We start from the raw sequence: 19,166 nt of genomic DNA on the forward strand, positions 1-19,166 counted from the left end.
AAAGTTGACTTGACTGTCAAGAGAATAAATGCGAGCTTAGCGGATGATTGAGGTATTTTATGGTTGGTGTTGCATGAGCTTGAAAAGAATTTTTATTGAACTGACTGCGGTATTATGGCAGTAATAGAGTATGGATATTGTGAGTTATGGAATGTTGTGTTCTATGGCTTTGAGCCAAGTGGGGGAGTCTTCTATCACCGATTTGATTGCACAGTTATGTGTTGTATTAGTTTTGGTCTGAGGCATACTTGTGGATTAGTTATGACTTGCAGAGGTTGAGATGGAGGATGAGTCAAGTAAGGAAATTCCTGGATACGGGTTATATTGCACTTTATGAGTATATGAAAATCACGGAATAAGTTGAGTTTTATTCGTGATGGATGTAGTGTGCACGGTGTATGAATTTGCTCGGTTGCGTTAAGTCATGGTTACTTTTTTGGGGTGTTGTTGTGCTAGTTGAGCATAGGTAGTTCGGCCCGTTTGGGTAGTGCAATTGAGATTTGAGCAGAGTAGATGACTCTCGAGAAAGTTCTCATAGATTCAAGATTAATACGAGCAAATGAGAATTTTTTTTGGCGGATTTGTATATAGCTAGAATATGAGATTTAAGTTGGATGGTGTCGAGACTTGTGGCATTTATTTTATATCATTATGGATTTAATATTTCGGTATCAGGTAAAGGAAACGGCTTTAGACACAAATAAGGTATTTTCAGAGTGGGTATTTTCAGAGTGGATGCAGACAGCTACTGCAAAGATGTTTGACATATCCAGTACTATTGCAGCACAGTCCTCCATTCCGGCACCTCAGATGCCCCCAACAGTGGAAGAAACATTGAAGAATCTCCTGGAGAACCAGAACATGATTATGGCTACATTGGTGCAGCATGGGTCAGTGATAAAAGAGTTGGGTAAGGAAGTGAAAAAGATGAGAAAGTCCCAGGCCTCCAAGAAGTCAGTGGACAAGCTCCGGAGACAGGTTACCAAGCTTACAGCTGTCGGAGACATTCCCTTTGACATGTTGATTGACCCATACCTTCCAGGACCAGATCCTGTAGCACCTTCAGCACCAGCTGGCCAGTCTGAGCAGCCAAACCTTGCTGCTGACACTGCCGAGGTAGTGCGTCAGATGTTCACCAACCCAGTCACTCCCGGGGTGGTGGAGTTTATTTGATATTTGATGATTCTGAAATAATTGATTTGCAATAACTGACAGAACTTTCTTCTTTTTCCTTATTCTGTATATATTCTCTCTTTTCTTCTCTCATTATATATATATCTTCTCTCATTATGTATATTTGTATTGCTTTCGATAGTTTTTTTGTAGCTTCTTTATGTTTGTTTCTCTTACTAGTTAGTGTTTAATTTAGTAACTTCTTTTCTATTTAGTAACTTCTTTTCGATTTAGTAGCTTCTTTTTTATGTTTTAGTAGATAATAAGCCTTTGATTTTCCTAAAGCCACAGTTCTTTCCAAAGGTAGTTTTTGTGTGAACCGGGTGACTCTTCCCAACGATGGATGGCGTGACAACCTTCTTAAGGAACTGAGTCCGTTTTTTGTCTTTAGGTAATTATAGTAGTATTAATGAATAAAAAGACCTAATTAAGTCATGCTCGAAGAATCAAACATGCTTCACTTGGTACCAAACACACTTAACTACGTGCTTATGGTTAGAAACAAGTTTTTTGGAAAGAAATGCTCTAGTTAGTGACTTTGTGACTCTTGTGTTGACTTAGGCAATCATCGAGTGGTTTAATTGAACCACAATAATTTTCAATCTTGAATGTGGTCGTTGTGGGCCCTCGACTCTATCCTCTTTAACAATCCAGTTGTGTGAGGGGTGAGATGTTTTGTTGCTAGTTCAAGTGTGCGAATGGTCTAGAACTTGCCCTGAATGTGTTTCAAGGCAAAATCTTAAGTTTTGCTTGGCTTGAGAAGTGATTGTAGGCTTTCCTTGACCCGCTTGAATTTTTCCATTATCTACCAATGTTGTTATCCCTAGTAAACCCATTTGAGCCTCAAGCCTTTCTCATTTGATAACCATGTTACAAGCCTTTACCCATTTTGTTGTGACCCTCTCTTGGCACCCGAGCTTTCCTTAACACTTTTGTGAGACAATTGGCTAAAAACGTAAGTTTGGGGGAGAGACGAGAAACTTGAATGAGGTATCAAGGCATAAAAAGAAACAAAGAAATGATGAGAAGGAAAGTCAAGAAAAGGAAAGTACAAAAAGAAAAATACAAAGGAAAGTGAAAAAGTGGTGGAGTTGAAGGAATTCAAAGAAAAGTAATGATACAAAGCATGGAGAAATCAAAGAGAGAGAAAATGAATGTCATGATCAAGAAAGAGTGATGTTAAGTCTCTCTAGTTCCCTAAGGAAAAGAAAGTGCCTCAAAGAATTGGCAAAGCATGAACCGAGAATAAAAGAAATGGAGTGCTTAGAGAAAGGTGAACTCACTCAACCATAGTGTATCCAACCTTAGACCAAAATCCTTCATTACATCCGAAAATGCCCTACGTGATTTCAAGTTGAGTGAGCTTACATTAGTGGCGATCTATATGAGGGGCAACCTTATGGCACTTGAAGTCGTACTTGCGACATTCCCTTGAGAGAGATGAGTGAACCTTTTGCAAATCTTTGGATTGAGTGCTAAAACTCTTTAGTGAGCTAGGAAAATGACCTATTCGAGTTAGCCCTCCCAAGCGGACAATAATCATCAAAGATTTGACCTTCTCGAACTCTATCTGTAACTCACTAGAGGCCCAGGAAACAAAGAGAAGATGTGTACGAACGAGATATCCAGCAACAAAAGGAGAGTAGAGGAGGAGGAGTTTGGGATCCACAATGAACTACATGAGAGAGCGGGCTTCCTTGATGAATAGAGTCAACTCTTGATGCTCAAGTGTCACATTAGAACTATATGTGCATAAACGTTTAACTTGTCGCCTTGTTGATAATACATAAGTAGTGTGGGTAATTGTTGGTCCCAACTGGTGTGTGAATGACTCACATTTGACTGGCTAAAATAATCCTTAACTTGTGGAGGTGGGAACTATTTTGTTTTCTTGAGGACAAGAAAAAACTTAAGTTTGAGAAAGTTGATAAGTGGGGATTTTGACTAATTATTAGCACCTTTTAACTTTTGTTTTAGCCTAAAAGCGTTGAATTGTGTTCCCGAAACTGATAAAATATGCAAAATTACAGGAATGTTGGAAGTTGGACTCCCGAGATGAAATCCGACTCAAAAAGGAGTAATCTAAACACAAGGCAATAAAAGGCACAGACGCTCACAAAGTGCGGACCGCAGAATTTCATCTGCGGCCGCAAACAATAAAGAAAATCCCAGCATGCTTCCTAGCAAATTTTGGACTGCACAGAAATTGTGTAGCCACAAATGACGAGCTGGAGATCAACTTCAGAGGGTTGCCAAAATTTCCAAATTCCAAGTCCCTCAAATGCGACCGCAGAAGACCAGATTACGACCGCAGAAGTAAAGATGCGGACCGCAGAAGACCAGATTGCGGCCGCAGAAGTAAAGATGCGGACCGCAAAAGACCAAATTGCGGCTGTAGTGATAAATTTGCGGACCGCAGAAACATTGCCTCGCGGCCGCAGTTGAGAATTGTGCGGCCGCAGATTCCCAGCTCCTGCAAGATAAAGTATTCTGCGGACCGCACATGGAATTGTGCGGCCGCAGAACATCCCGAAGGGCATTTTTGTCCGAAATTTCTATCCTTGTATAAATAGACGAGTTTCACAAAATTAGGTTAACTTTTAACATTAGCAAGTCCTGTAGCCATTTTTCTTTGCCTCTTTTGGAAGTTTTCTATATTTTGGAGTATTTTACTATTGATTTTCTTATTTTAACTTTACAATATGAGTTTAATTAGTATTTCTTCTTTTATTTCTTCAATTTCAAGCATGAGTAGCTAGATTTTTACTAGGGTTGTGACCCAACCCTAGTGTGTAAACCTTATGGGTATCTAATTTAGTGTTTATTTATGATTAGGTGTTTATTATTTAGCCTTCTTCATACTTTAATTTGTGGAATTAATAGTTGTAAATATTAATTCATGCCTAATTGATTTAATCACTACTTGATTAAGAGAGACTTAGTCTAGGAAAACTTGGCTAACAAGAAATTGAGTCAATCGAGAGATTGATCAAGCCAATTAAAGGGTTCAACCTAGAGACAGTAATAATCTAACTTGAGCTATTATCAACCGTTTTGTGTGATGCTCATTTGGACTTGAGAAAGCCAAATTGGGCAATATTACTCCTTGACCGAGAGGTACTGAGTGGGTAATTGAGAGTTGATAGCTATAATATACCCCGATTAACAAAACAAGCATTAAAGTTTATATCCCCTTAGGCGAATACCTAGCCGATGGTCATAGCCCTAGGCTTTTTATAAACTTGAAAAACAACAAAAATAATTATCCTAGTCTTATTTCTTGACTTTGCAATCTTAGTTTTAAAAAAAAAAATAGAAACAAAACCAATTTGTGGGAGTGTAAATTAAGATAGTTCAAATTCACGCACTAGAATATATACTCCTAACTCCCATCTAACTCCCTGTGGATTCGATCCCGACTCTTTGTTGGGTTACTATAATTGCAATCGACCGATTCATACCTTGTATTTAGGTGTGCATTGTGCGGGATAGGTCAATTTTTGGCGTCGTTGCCGGAGAGTTAAAAACGATATTAGCTATAGATTTGAGTGTGTTTTTGGAATATCTTCTTTTCCTTCCGTGTTACTAACGTGTTGGGAAATTGTAGGTGCAATCATGGCAAACAATGAGCTAGGAAACATTTCTTTAGGGGATGTGGACGTTGAGGATGATCAAATGGATGAGGTTCCTCTTGAACCTCAAGCCAATAGATGAGGACAAGCGCCTCATGACAATGTGCCCGCTCTACACCCCACCTCCACCAAGAGCGGCTCCACGCCGGGTGTTTCCGAATGAATGATACGCAAGTGCAATAATCCTTCCCTGTATTAAGGCGAGCAACTTTCAAATAACCAATGTGTTGCTCACCTTGCTTGAGCAACGAGGGTTCTTCACCGGTGCTCCGGGTCAAAATGCATACAAACATTTGAAGGGGTTCATAGATACATGTTGGGGGAGTAAACAAAAAAAATGTCTCAGAGGATAATTTTCAGGCTAAGGATTTTCCCTTCTCTCTACGGGGGAAAGTTTTAGATTGGTTGGAACGTTTTCCAAACCATTCCATTCATACTTGGGATGAATTGGCGGAGAAATATATTTCTAAGTACTTCTTTTCCGGGCAGATGGCTATACTTCGGGATGAAATTCTAGCACTGAAGCAAGAGGCCAATGAACCACTACACTAGATATGGGAACGATATAGAACAATGGTTAAAGAGTGTCCCAACAACAATATGACGGAGAACAAGATTCAACAAACTTTCTATCGGGGGATTAACACAACCAGCCAATGTGTAATGAATTAACTTGCCGGTGGGAACTTCATGACTACGCCTTATACGGAGGCGTGTGATATTTTGGATGAAATGGAGGATACTTCATCGGCGTGGCAATCTTGGGCTAATGTCCTACAAGGTGAACCCAATGTAATTCACCTTCTCAAAGAGTTGCATGACCATGGGCAAGCAATAGCCGAATTGACCACCACCATGAACCAACTGGCAAAGGCTCAACTTCAACAAGTGAAAACCATGAGGCAATTCAATGCAATAGAGGGAGTAAACATGATGGTGAACAAACGGAGAACAAAGGGTCCACAAGTGCAACAAAGAGTGGACAATTTTGTGCAAGAAGATAGTGGGTTTGATCAAGATGACTCTTATAATGACCAAGAAGAAGAGGTCCAATATGTGAACAACTTTCAAGGGCAAAGAAACAACTTCCAAGGCCCAAGGCAACAACAATGGCGACCTCAAAATAATCAAGAAAATTAGAATTCTCATAACCAAGGTAATTGGAGTGGTGGAAACAATCAAAGCAATTGGAATAACAACAACAATCAAGGAAATTGGAGTGGTGGCAATAATCAAGGGAATTGTCATAACAACAATAACCAAGGAAATTGGGGAGGCAACAATCAAGGCGGTTGGAGTAACAATCAGGGAAATCAGGGGTCGGGCTCTCAAAGGCCCCCGATATATCAACAACCAATAAACCCGCCTCATTATCCTTCCCATGGTCCTAGTTCTTCCAACAATGAAATGGGACATATTGAGAACATGTTCAAGCAAATGATGGATAAGAATGCCGATTCTGATACCCAACTTGCCTCACACAACACATCGATCCGCAACTTAAAAGTGCAAATGGAGCGAATCTCTCAAGCTCTAAATTCTCGTCCTAAGGGGGTACTACCAAGTGACACGGTGGTGAACCAAAAGGATGGAAACAATACGGGGAATGCCATGGCCGTTACTACAAGAAGTGAAAAAGGTGGGAATGCACCCACCTCAAGTCAAAGGCAACTTGTGGATGATGAGCAAGTGGTACAAGAAGAAGAGATCCCAAGCAATGTGATGCAATCAAATGATGAAGTTTGGATTGATATTGATGACAATATGGAAGATAATCAAGAGGAAGTGAACCCGTCTAGGGATCATGTTATTGACATACCGGAACCGGTCGTGCAGAAGGCTAAGACACCATTGCCTAAGCCTCTTCCTCCATATCCTCAAAGGCTTGCCAAGCAAAATGGCGAGAATCAATTCAAAAATTTCATTGACATGATGATGAGTCTCTCGATCAATGTGCTATTAGTTGAAGCTTTAAAACTAATGCCCGGTTATGTAAAGTTTATGAAGGATTTGGTGACAAAGAAGCGGTCGATGAATTTTGAAACTATCAATGTCACTCATCAAGTAAGTGCAATTGTGCACTCAATGGCTCCTAAATTGAAAGATCTCGGTACTTTCACAATCCCTTGTACCATTGGAAGTGTTGAGTTTGCTAAAACTCTTTGTGATCTTGGGCAAAGTATCAATTTGATGCCCTATTCGGTTTTCAAGACTTTGGGAATTGGGCAACCAAGACCCACATCTATGAGATTACAAATGGTCGATCGTACTATGAAGAGACCTTTGGGAGTGATTTAAGATGTATTGGTTCGTGTTGATAAATTCATTCTTCCGGTGGATTTTGTCATTCTTGGTTGTGAAGTGGACTATGAGGTGCCGATTATTCTTGGAAGGCCTTTCCTTGCTAGGGGGAGGCTCTTGTTGATGTGGAAGACGGAGAATTCACTTTTCGGGTGGGTGATGAAAAGGAAGTATTCCACGTGTGCAAGTCTATGCGATAACCAAATAGCAATGAAGTGTGTTCTTTCAAGGACTTGGTGACCGATGTGATTGTTGATGACACAAGTGCCACGATTAATGTGGGTGATATGTTGGAGGCCGTCTTGCTCAACTTTGATGATGACGAGATGGATGACTTCATGGAATGGGTGAACTCTTTACAAGGGATGGGGTCATACAACTATGCACCCTGGAAAATTTCCTTGGATCTTGAAAATAGGAAAACTCCTCCTACAAAGCCTTCAATTGAAGAGCCTCCTACCTTGGAGCTGAAGCCATTTCCTCCACATCTTCAGTATGAATTTCTTGGCCCTTGTTCTACTTTACCGGTTATTCTTTCCTCTTGTTTGACTAACGTGCAGGTTGACTCTACATTGGCGGTGCTCCACAAGAGGAAGAAGGTTATTGGGTGGACTTTGGCGGATATTCGGGGAATAAGCGCCGTATTTTGCATGCACAAGATTAACTTGGAGGAAGATGCCAAACCATCTATTGAACAACCAATGAGAGTCAATGAGGCTATGCAAGACGTGGTCAAAAAAGAGATAATCAAGTGGTTGGATGTCGGAGTTGTCTACCCCATTTCTGATAGTTCGTGGACTTCTCTGGTGCAATGTGTCCCATAGAATGGGAGCATGACGGTGGTCACCAATAAAAAATATGAGTTGATTCCCACAAGAACGGTGACCGGGTGGAAAGTGTGTATGGACTATCGCAACCTAAACAAGGTCACAAGGAAGGATCATTTTCCACTTCCCTTCCTTGACCAAATACTTGATAGGTTGGCCGATCGTGCTTTCTATTGCTTTCTAGATGGATATTCGGACTACAACCAAAACCTTATTGCTCCGGAGGATTAAGAGAAAACAACTTTTACATGTCCCTATGGTACTTTCGCCTTCAAGCGAATGCCATTTGGTCTATGTAATGCACCGACGACCTTTCAAAGGTGTATGATGGCGATTTTCACGGACATGGTAGATAGCTTGAAGTTTTCATTGATGACTTGTCGCTGGTCGGGGATTCCTTTGATGATTTTTTGGAAAATTTGGATAAAGTATTGACAAGATGTGAAGAAATGAACTTGGTGCTAAATTGGGAGAAGTTCCATTTCATGGTCGAGGAAGGCATTGTCCTTGGCCACAAGATCTCAAAGAATGTCATAGAAGTCGACAAGGCAAAGATTGAGGTGATTTCTAAACTTCCACCTCTGACGTTGGTGAAAGGCATGCAGAGTTTCTTAGGTCACCCAAGGTTTTACTAGCGCTTCATAAAAGATTTATCTAAAGTGGTGAACCTATTGTGCAAGAGAGAAAGATGCTAAGTTTAACTTCAATGATGATTGTATGAGAGATTTTGAATTGCTAAAGTTCAAGTTGACAACCACTCCCATTATCACTGCTCCTAATTAGAGTATCCCTTTTGAGCTCATGTGCGATACTAGTGACGTAGCGGTTGGGGCTGTTTTGGGGTAATGCATCAACAAAATTTTTCATCCGGTTTACTATGCTAGTAAGACCATGAATGGTGCCTAAGTCAACTACACCATTACGTAGAAAGATCTCTTTTCCATTGTATTTTCAATTGAGAAGTTCTGCATGTACTTGATGGGTGAAAAAGTTATTATTCATACGAATCATGCGGCACTTCCCTATCTTATGAGCAAGAAAGACTCAAAAGCTTGGTTGATGATATGGGTACTATTGTTGCAAAAGTTTGATATTGACATCCAAGATCGAAAAGGGAGTGAAAATCAAGTGGCAGACCACTTGTCTCATTTGGAGGAGGAGGGGAGGCCGCATGATGGCCTTGAAATCAATGACTTTTTGCCCGATGAGAAACTCTTGGCTATCTCAATGAAGGAGGTGCCATGGTTCACGGATCAAGCAAACTTCCTTGTGTGTGGAATCATCCCAGATGAGTTCTCTTCAAATCAAAGGAAAAAGCTAAAACGCGATTGTCAAGATTATTATTGGGATGAGACATATCTTTTTCTGACTTTGCCTGGATGGGGTAATTAGAAGATGTGTACCGGAAGAAGAGCAAAGTGATATTCTTGGGGCTTGCCATTCTTCGCCTTATGGTGGTCACCATGGCGGAGCAAGAACGGCGGCCAAAGTGCTAAGTTGCGGTTTCTATTGGCCCACTCTTTACAAAGATGCAAGTGATGTGGTGAAAATATGTGATGAATGTCAACGGGGCGGTGAAATCTCGAAGAAGAATGAAATGCCTCTCAATACCATTTTGGAGATTAATATCTTTGATGTGTGGGGTATTAACTTCATGGGTCCTTTTGTGAGTTCTTTTGGAAATACCTACATCTTGGTCGCGGTTGATTATGTGTCTAAATGGGTTGAGGCCATCGCTCTACCCAACAATGAAGCAAGAAGTGTGGTGGCGTTCTTGAAGAAGAATATTTTCACAAGGTTTGGTACTCCGCGGGATATCATAAGCGATAGGGGGTCATATTTTTGCAACAAGGCTTTTGATACTTTGCTTAGAAAGTATGGTGTCACTCATAAAAGTTACGACTCCCTATCATCCACAAGCTAGTGGTCAAGTGGAAGTCTCTAACCGGGAGATAAAGAGTATCTTGTCCAAAACAGTGAATACTAACCGGACGGATTGGTCAAAGAAGCTTAATGATGCATTATGGGCTTATTGGACTACTTTTAAGACACCTATCGGAATGTCCCCATACCGGTTGTTGTTCGAAAAAGCTTGTCATCTTCCGGTGGAACTTGAGCACAAAGCCATGTTGGCTTTAAAGAAATTGAATCTTGATTGGGATACATCCGCTAACTTGAGGGTTGCATATTTGAATGAATTGGATGATTTTTGGTACCATGCATATGCAAGTTTGTCCTTGTACAAAGAGAAGATGAAGTACCTTCATGACAAATAAATTTGGAATAAAGAGTTCAAGGTGGGCGATCTTGTTTTGTTATTTAACTCTCGGTTGAGAATATTTCCCGGAAAACTAAAATCTAAATAGAGTGGTCCCTTTGAAAGTATGGGTGTGACGCCTTTTGGTGCATTGGACTTGAAGAAAAAAATAATGAGGTATTCCGAGTCAATAGTCACCGGATGAAGCACTATTTGGGAAAGGTTGGTAATAGCCATGTTGTGGTAGTGATTCATTTCAAATTATGGTAATCTGCATCGTGTCGCGACGTTAAATCAGGCGCTTCTTGGTAGGCAACCCATGTTTCTTTTTCTTATCTTTTCTTCTTTTGTAGATAGGTGTTATTTTTGTGCTTACTGGATTTGAAATGTGTTGCAAGAATGAGTGTGTTTTACAGGAAGAGTGCCCAGAAATCTGGTTTAAGTGTGGAACGAATTGCAGACTGCAATTGTATTATGTGGACCACACAATTTTGGTTGCTGCAGCAAAAGGTACTATGCGGTCATACAATTACATTGCGGACCGCACAGGTTGAAGGTGGAAAATGTCAACTCTCTGAAGTTGGTCCGTCAGAGAAATGGCCAACCTGCGGCCGCAACCCAAATTCTGCGGACCGCAACAGTATCTGCAGTCGCACAACAAATTATGCGGACCGCAAAATGCTAGGGCAACTGGGCCCTCAGGTAACAGAGTGCGGACCGCAATTGGAATTTTGAGGCCGCACTCACCTCCCCTGCACTTGCCAGACACCGTGCACTATAAATAGCAGAGGCTAGGGCATTGTTCCCTTGTTCCCTCTCTGAGATTACAAAGTGCACCAAATTGAAATTTCTTGCTAAATTAGCTGCTCACAAGTCTAACAATTGTTGATCACTCATCTCTTGCACTCATTAATATCTGGTATGCTTCATCATCTTGATTAATTTCTTTTAATTTTTAGATTTTTGGTGAAACTTTTGACCATTTATCTGTGGAATCTATTTGAACAACCATGTGGGGTAAATATGTAGTAGGTAGACTGGAAAAATGCACTAAGGGGAATGGGAAAATTGATTTTCAAGCTTAGATGTTGTTTCAATGTCAAGATTGTGCAAACATTTCAAGCCCTAGGTGAAAATGTCCATTTGTTCGTAATTGTTGGAATCTGCGGCCGCACAAGAAATTGTGTGGTCCGCAAAAGTTGAAGACTAGGGTAAAAGTAAGGCATAGACCCTTGCCTTACTTCAAAAAGAAGGGGTGACCCTTCTCGGGGACGAGGGAAGAGACCCTTGCCTAGTGCCCAACAGCCTGAAAGCAGGAAGAAGTTAGCAGTCGACAGAGGGACGGGTGCAAACCTCTCAGAGACCAGTTCTTATATCCCGTCTAGGGACATCTCCGAGGGAAACTCAGCCTCAGTTCTTGAGCAGTCGGTCGTGAAATCAAGGCCACCAGGGAGATGTCAACTCAGGGATGAGTCGTCTTCATCACATAGCAACTCTGAGGGTTCGGAGAGTGCCAATCAGGCTTCTGAGCCTTCCACTACACCTGTCCCCCAGGCACCAGAGACAATAGTTCAAGACATCCCAGATGATGGCTGAGGGGGAGATGCTATAGTTGTCGGCCTTGAGCGGTCGAAAAAGAAAGAGGTGTGGGAGGACCGGTTCGTCAGTTTGGCTGTCTTCTCTAGCTTTCGTGAGCGGTGTCTAGTGAGGTCGCTCACTCTTGAGCGACAGTTCCAGTTGAGAGATCTAGAATACAACCCTACAATTTTGAGGTAGTTTCGAGAGCTCAAACGGTGGATGTGGTTCACCCAGAGCGTGATGGATCCAAAGGAGTACCTTGTCCGGGAGTTCTACGCCAATGTGGCGCATATCAAGAAAGGGACAAAGGTGACTAAAGTGAGGAACCTCAAGGTGCATTTTGACCAGCACAAATTGAACATCTATTTGGGGTTTGAAGATGTCGAGCCTACAGAATACTTAGCAAAAGTTGCACTTGGGGATGTAGCTCGCCCGTGGCTAGCTGAGATTCTAGCAGCGGCCACCACCACCATGGATCACAGCATGAGTGTCTATTCATAGAAATACACTGAGCTTCGAGGCAAAGGGGTGGCAAACCTTTGTATGCAGCCGACTAGACCCGAGCCAGAATGAGACATATCTTCCAATCCCGCGGGCAGTTCTAGTAGCTTCTATCATGGCCGGGTACCCGATCAATATGGGTGTCGTGATGTCGGCCAATATCTCTGTGGTCGCCAGGCAAGCTGACACATCCTACCCGTATCCCAACACCATAATAGAGTATCTTACGGATGTGAGGGTGGATCCAAGAGATCTTGATACGATGGTGCGGGCGAAAAAGCCCTTCTCTTGGTACTCGTTGATGGATGCACACAACTGTAAGAGAAAAGGGTCAATCGTCTACCACCACAGGCTGGTCTGATGAGCCATCGATGATAGTTGCAGAGGCAATTGACATTCCATCCATTTCAGCTGAGCCTTCAGCTAGTGCAGCAGCTATGCCTCTACCTCCAGCCTCAATGCCTTCAACAGCCCCTATTACAGGTTCCACCTCGGATTTGAAGCCGGTGTCGATGCCTACTGCTTCACTCTCTGCGCTGCGAGTCTCCCAGACATTGGAGAGCCTCAACAACTGGATGCAGACAACTACTGCAAAGCTGTCTGACATATCCAATATTGTTGTAGCACAATCCTCCATTTCGGCACCTCAAATGCCCTCAACAGTGGAAGAAACATTGAAGAAGCTCCTGGAGAACCAGAACACGATAATGGCTACATTGGTGCAGCATGGGTCAGTGATAGAAGAGTTGGGCAAGGAAGTGAAAAATATAAGAAAGTCCCAAGCCTCCAAGAAGTCAGTGGACAAATTCCGGAGAAAGGTTACCAAGCTTGCAGTTGCCGGAGACATTCCTTTTGACATACTGATTGACCCACACCATCCATGCCCAGATCATGCAGCACCTTCAGCACCATCTGGTCAGTCTGAGCAGCCAGACCTTGCTGCTCATACTGCCGAGGTAGTGCATCATGATACAAAAGAAAGTGAATAAGTGGTGGAGTTAAAGGGATTCAAAGAAAAGTAATGATACAAAGCATGGACAAATTAAAGAAGGAGAAAATGAATGTTATGATCAAGAAAGAGTGATGTTAAGTCTCTCTAGTTCCCCAAGGAAAAGAAAGTGCCTCAAAGAATTGGCAAAGCATGAACCGAGAATTAAAAAATGGAGTGCTTAAGGAAAGGTGAACTCACTCAACCATAGTGTATCCAACCTTAGTCCAAAAGCCTTCATTACATCCCAAAAAAGCCCTACGTGATTTCAAGCTGAGTGAGCTTACATTAGTGGTGATCTACATGAGGGGCAAGCCTATGGTAATTGAAATTGTACTTGCGATATTCTTTTGAGAAAGATGAGTGAACCTTTCGCAAATCTTTGGATTGAGTGTTAAAATTCTTAAGTGAGCTAGGCAAATGGAGATTAGAGAAGGAGGAGTTGGGGATCCACAATGAACTACATGAGAGAGCGAGCTTCCTTGATGAATAGAATCAACTCTTGATGCATAAGTGTCACATTAGAACTATATGTGCATAAAAGTTTAACTTGTCGCTTTGTTGATAATACATAAGTAGTATGGGTAATTGTTGGTTCCAACTGATGTGTGAATGACTCACCTTTGACTGACTGAAATAATCCTTAACTTGTGGATGTGGGAACTATTTTGTTTGTTTGAGGACAAGCAAAAACTTAAGTTTGGGGAAGTTGATAAGTGGGGATTTTGACTACTTATTAGCACCTTTTAACTTTTATTTTAGTCTAAAAGCGTTGAATTGTGTTCCTGAAACTGATGAAATGTGCAAAATTACATGAATGTTGGAAGTTGGACTCCCGAGATGAAATCCGACTCAAAAAGGAGTAATCTAAACACAAGGCAATAAAAGGCACAAAAGCTCATAAAGTGTGGACCGCAAAATTTCATCTGCGGCCGCAAACAATGAAGAAAATCCCAGCAGGCTTTCTAGCAAATTTCGGACCGCACAAAAATTGTGCGGCTGCAAATGACGAGCTGGAGATCAACTTCATAGGGTTGCAAAATTTTCAAAGTCCAAGCCCTTCAAAATTGACCGCACAAGAATTGTGCGGCCGCAGAAGAAGTGTCTTGCGGCCGCAGAAGTAAAGATGCGGACCGCAGAAGACCAGATTGCGGTCGTAGAAGTAAATATACGGACCGCGGAAGACCAAATTGCGGCCGCAGTGATAAATCTGCGGACCGCAAAAACATTGCCTCGCGGTCGCAGATTCCCAGCTCCTGCAAGATGAAGTTTTCTGCGGACCGCACATGGAATTGTGCGGCTGGAGAACCTCCCGAAGGGTATTTTTATTCGAAATTTTCAGCCTTATATAAATAGACGAGTTTCACAAAATTAGGATAACTTTTGACATTAGCAAGTCCTATAGCCGTTTTTCATTGCCTCTTTTGGAAGTTTTCTATATTTTGGAGTATTTTACTATAGATTTTATCATTTTAACTTTACAATATGAGTTTAATTAGTATTTTTTCTTCTATTTCTTCAATTTCAAGCATGAGTAGCTAGATTTTTACTAGGGTTGTGACCCAACCCTAGTGTGTAAATTTTATAGGTATCTAATTTAGTGCTTGTTTATGATTGGGTGTTTATTATTTAGCCTTGTTCATACTTTAATTTGTGGAATTAATGGTTGCAAAAATTAATTCATGCCTAATTGACTTAGTCTCTACTTGAGAAAGAGAGACTTAGTCTAGGAAAACTTGGCTAACAAGAAATTGGGTCAATCGAGAGATTGATCAAGCCAATTAAAGGGTTCAACCTAGAGATAGTAATAATCCGACTTAAGCTATTATCAACCGTTTTGTGTGATACCCATTAGGACTTGAGAAAGCCAAATTGGACAATACTACTCCTTGACCGAGAGGTACTGAATGGGTAATTGATAGTTGATAGCTATAATATACCCCGATCAACAAAACAAGCATTAAAACTTATATCCCATTAGGCGAACACCTAGGCGACGGTCATAGCCCTAGGCTTTTTACAAACTTGAAAAACAACAAAAATAATTATCCTAGTCTTATTTCTTGACTTTGCAATTTTAGTTTTAAAATAGAAATAGAAACAAAACCAATTCGTGGGAGTGCAAATTAAGATAGTTCAAATTCACGCACTAGAATATATACTCCTAACTCCCATCTAACTCCATGTGGATTCCATCCCGACTCTTTGTTGGGTTACTATAATTGCAATCGATCGATTCATACCTTGTATTGAGGTGTGCATTATGAGCGATAGGTCAAGATGCACTGAGATTTAGCACTCAGGGTGTTTCATTCTTCCCACAGTTTCTTCATTCGTGTATAGTAGGCAGTGATGTCTAAGGAGCCCTGAACAAGGTCTTTGATCTCATTTTGGATCTAGTTCCCTCCATAACTCGACTGAGTCATTGAGATACTCGACACTGTCAAAAATCTCCTTTGCGGGAGAATTAAGGATTCGGGAAGTTACCATATCGTCGCATCTCTCCCATTGACGGAACTGAGGTGAATTGGGTTAGGTTTTCTACCTTCCCCGTTTATAAACCCTAACTTATTTTTGACTGATAGGGCCCGTAACACACTCCTTCTCCAAGATCTATACCCAATTCTGTCAAACAGAACCAGCGCTAGCATTACTATGGGACTATCCGAAGGGTGAATGTACAAAGGACTGCTCGTATCGATGACCGGTTGGTCATTTCTGCTTGTACTGGGCGTGCCTTCTTCGATTTGATCAACAACCATGTGAGAAGCTCTAATCGATGAAATTAACGAATGTATCAACCGATTTAGTAAGTAGACAGATCAATTTTGCTGAAAATTCTTTAATTCGTACGAAAATCGCAGATCTAAGTCACATATCCAAAACCCTAGCAGATGACCGTGGAAAAGAGATTTTGAGACAAAAAAATTACGACAGAGTTCGAGCAAATGTGTTCTACCGGCTCTGATACCATATTGAGATCAACACATTGGAGAAAATTTGAAGCTTACTCAGAAGCTTCAATGGTGATTCTCGAGAGTTCTGATAGAGAAAGGGGAAAGCAACTGAGAGGAGAGAGAATGATATGTATTGTAAAACGGAACTCTGATTTTTCTCATTATTGTATTGTGTATATATGTACACGTATACCAACTATAATACTTCTACAGATACAACTAATTATACAACTACTGCAACTAACCAATCATAGCTACATGCTGACTCAGCATAGTACAAGGTAGAAGCAATAATAATTAAGTCTCAATATAAATAATTTTTTAAAGATAAATATGGAGTTTGGACTAAATTTACTGGATTCGACCGAACCGTAACTTGCTCTCTAGCTCCGCTCTTGTCCAAAGTAGTGATCTTTCTTTTCTTTTTTTGGCTGGATGTCAACGTGTTTGAAACAATATGGCTTTCCTTCAAGTTTAGAAAGTGAACGATGCCCTCTCAAAAATACAATAAAACAAAATAGGTATGCTCTTTTGTGTCTAACTTAATACTTTCTCCGGTCCATTTTAATTGTCGTATTTGTTTACACGTCTCTTAAAAAGCAATTATTAAGGATTTGTTTTACTACAATACCCTTATTTATACCTTTAATTTTTTAATCTATTAATCTTTCTTCAATAAATATTCTCTCTATTATTCAATATTTTTTGCTTTTAAGGGTACTATTAATGCTAGGGCAAAGTAGAGAAAATAATAAATTATATCTTGATTTTCTAAAATCGATAACTATTTTGGACCAGTTAAATTAATATAACCACGACAACTAATATAGACCGGAAGTAGTACGAACTTAGAAAAAGAAAACCACACTCTATATTGTAAATGGTATAGAAGAAAATTAATTTTTAACTATACTGATAGAAGGTAACAGATACTTGATAGATAGTCGAGTGTGCACAAGCTGGTCCGTACATCATCGCCATAACATTCTTCACCTAAGGCACATATTTACATCCTCTCAAAATTCCTGCAATTTTCTACTTTGGGTTTCTTTTTTATTGACCACCTCTTCCGTGTGTGGAGAAGGCTATATGTTAAAAAGAAAAAGCAGAGTTTATCTCATTTCTTACCATTCCAGTCTTTTTCATGAAGGGGGAGAGTAGAAGACAAAGAGAAAACACAAGGAGTTGTCTAAGAAAGAATGTGTTTCCTCCTTTGGCGTGTGGTTCATATATCTTTGTACGTGTATACTTGATTTTTTTATGTGTCTATATTTATTCTCTCTGGAAAAAAAAAACAATTTAATATATATATATATACATATATATATATATATATATATATATATATATATATATATATATACACACGCTATTAATGCGGTTTAATTGCTGATTGCATATTTAGTTAAGGTTGTCAATTACTCCATTCTTTTCGTTTTATACGATAGTATTTCTCTGTGCATATGATTTAAGTAAGAAAGAAAAAAAGATTTTTGATACATGTCAAATGTACGTTTAAATCTTGTGATCTCAAACATGCTATGTTATGATATTTTTAGAAATATAGAACATGTCATTAAAGATAAAACGAAAAGCTAAAATTAAAGAGTTTCAAATATATTTTTAAAAAGTGTTATTCTTTTTTGAAACTAACTAAATTGAAAGTAGTATTACCATATAAATTGAAATAAATGAAGCACTATTAACTATAAAAAATTACTTATAATTATCTTATAAATAATATAATTGTGTAAATACTTTTTACGCCAGAATATAGAATATAACTCTTGGCGTTAAATGATGAGGTCAAGAGGTAGTGGCTGTGGCTCATAACTCCTGCATTATCGATCAGTTTCCAAATTATTGAATCTATTTCGACCACTGCATGTTTGTAAGGTCGTCAATGATATATTTTGGAATAAAAGGAATACTAATTATTTACCTGTTATAAAAATACATTAATACAGAATCACAAGCAAAAGCCAAACTGGAAAACCAAACAATGTGGAGATTGATTGGATGAATCAATAATAATGCGCAAATATCATTTTTAGTACGCAAATTATTTATATCTGATAGCCGTAAAACTGTACAAAATTTGTATATATTTTATATATAACATACACAAATGTATGTATATATATATATATATATATATATATATATATATATATATATATATATATATATCTTTAGCTATTATTTTCAGAGCGACTATAAAGTGTCGTTTTCCTATCAATGATACTAAATATATGGTCGAAATTTGAGATTTTAAAATGGATGAAATATGTGGGAACAGCAAAGAGATCGATCGACGAATATTTGCAGCCATTTACGCATTGCACGACTCATATCTACTATTCCAGACTGTACTTATCTAATGGTGTGAATTCAAATCTAATGTAATCTTAAGAACCAATTATTAGTGTTCCAGCGATATTCGGTATTTGTATTTGGGCTCGATTAAATTTCGATTTGTACTGAAAAATTCTGCATTATATTGGAGATAAAGTACTTCCTAACAAAAGCGGCTCCATACTCAGGACTCGAATCCGAAATATCTGTTTAAGAATGAAAGAGTACTTACGACTCCACCACAACCTTTGTTGGTATCAATTATCCGTTCATATAAACTTCGAGAAGACTTAAAAGTGCACATAATGAAAAATTCAACTTCTTAAGATTTATTTTAAAGATATGCCATAATAAAAAAAAATAGAACTTAAGAATTGATTGTAATATTATAATTTTGTCAAGAGAAACAAGACTTTAGAGAAAAGCAGTCAAAATTAGATCCTAAGATAGAGGAGGAGAATGCTTGTACACATGGGGGACGGTGTTGTTCATGCTTGGACAACATGTTGTAGATTAATAATTAATTAAATCAGTTTTAAGTATTACTTTACTAATGAAATCCAGGAGCACGTCGCGGACATCTTTTGTACATTTCGT

The 19,166-nt window shown here is 39.6% G+C and overlaps 1 protein-coding gene across 1 annotated transcript in view; it reads left to right on the forward strand.

Annotated features, from left to right (window-relative positions):
• Window positions 1-4,466: 4,466 nt before the first annotated feature.
• The window catches only part of LOC104087487 (hydroxyproline O-galactosyltransferase GALT3), a 172,324-nt gene continuing 157,624 nt past the window's right edge, over window positions 4,467-19,166 (forward strand). The window contains exon 1 of the mRNA XM_070201971.1: window positions 4,467-4,470. The gene's annotated coding sequence lies outside the window, so the exon portion shown is untranslated. The remainder of the gene's footprint in view (window positions 4,471-19,166) is intronic.

This window comes from Nicotiana tomentosiformis, chromosome 5 (genome assembly GCF_000390325.3).
Source record: "Nicotiana tomentosiformis chromosome 5, ASM39032v3, whole genome shotgun sequence".
In the NCBI taxonomy this organism is placed as follows: Eukaryota; Viridiplantae; Streptophyta; class Magnoliopsida; order Solanales; family Solanaceae; genus Nicotiana; species Nicotiana tomentosiformis.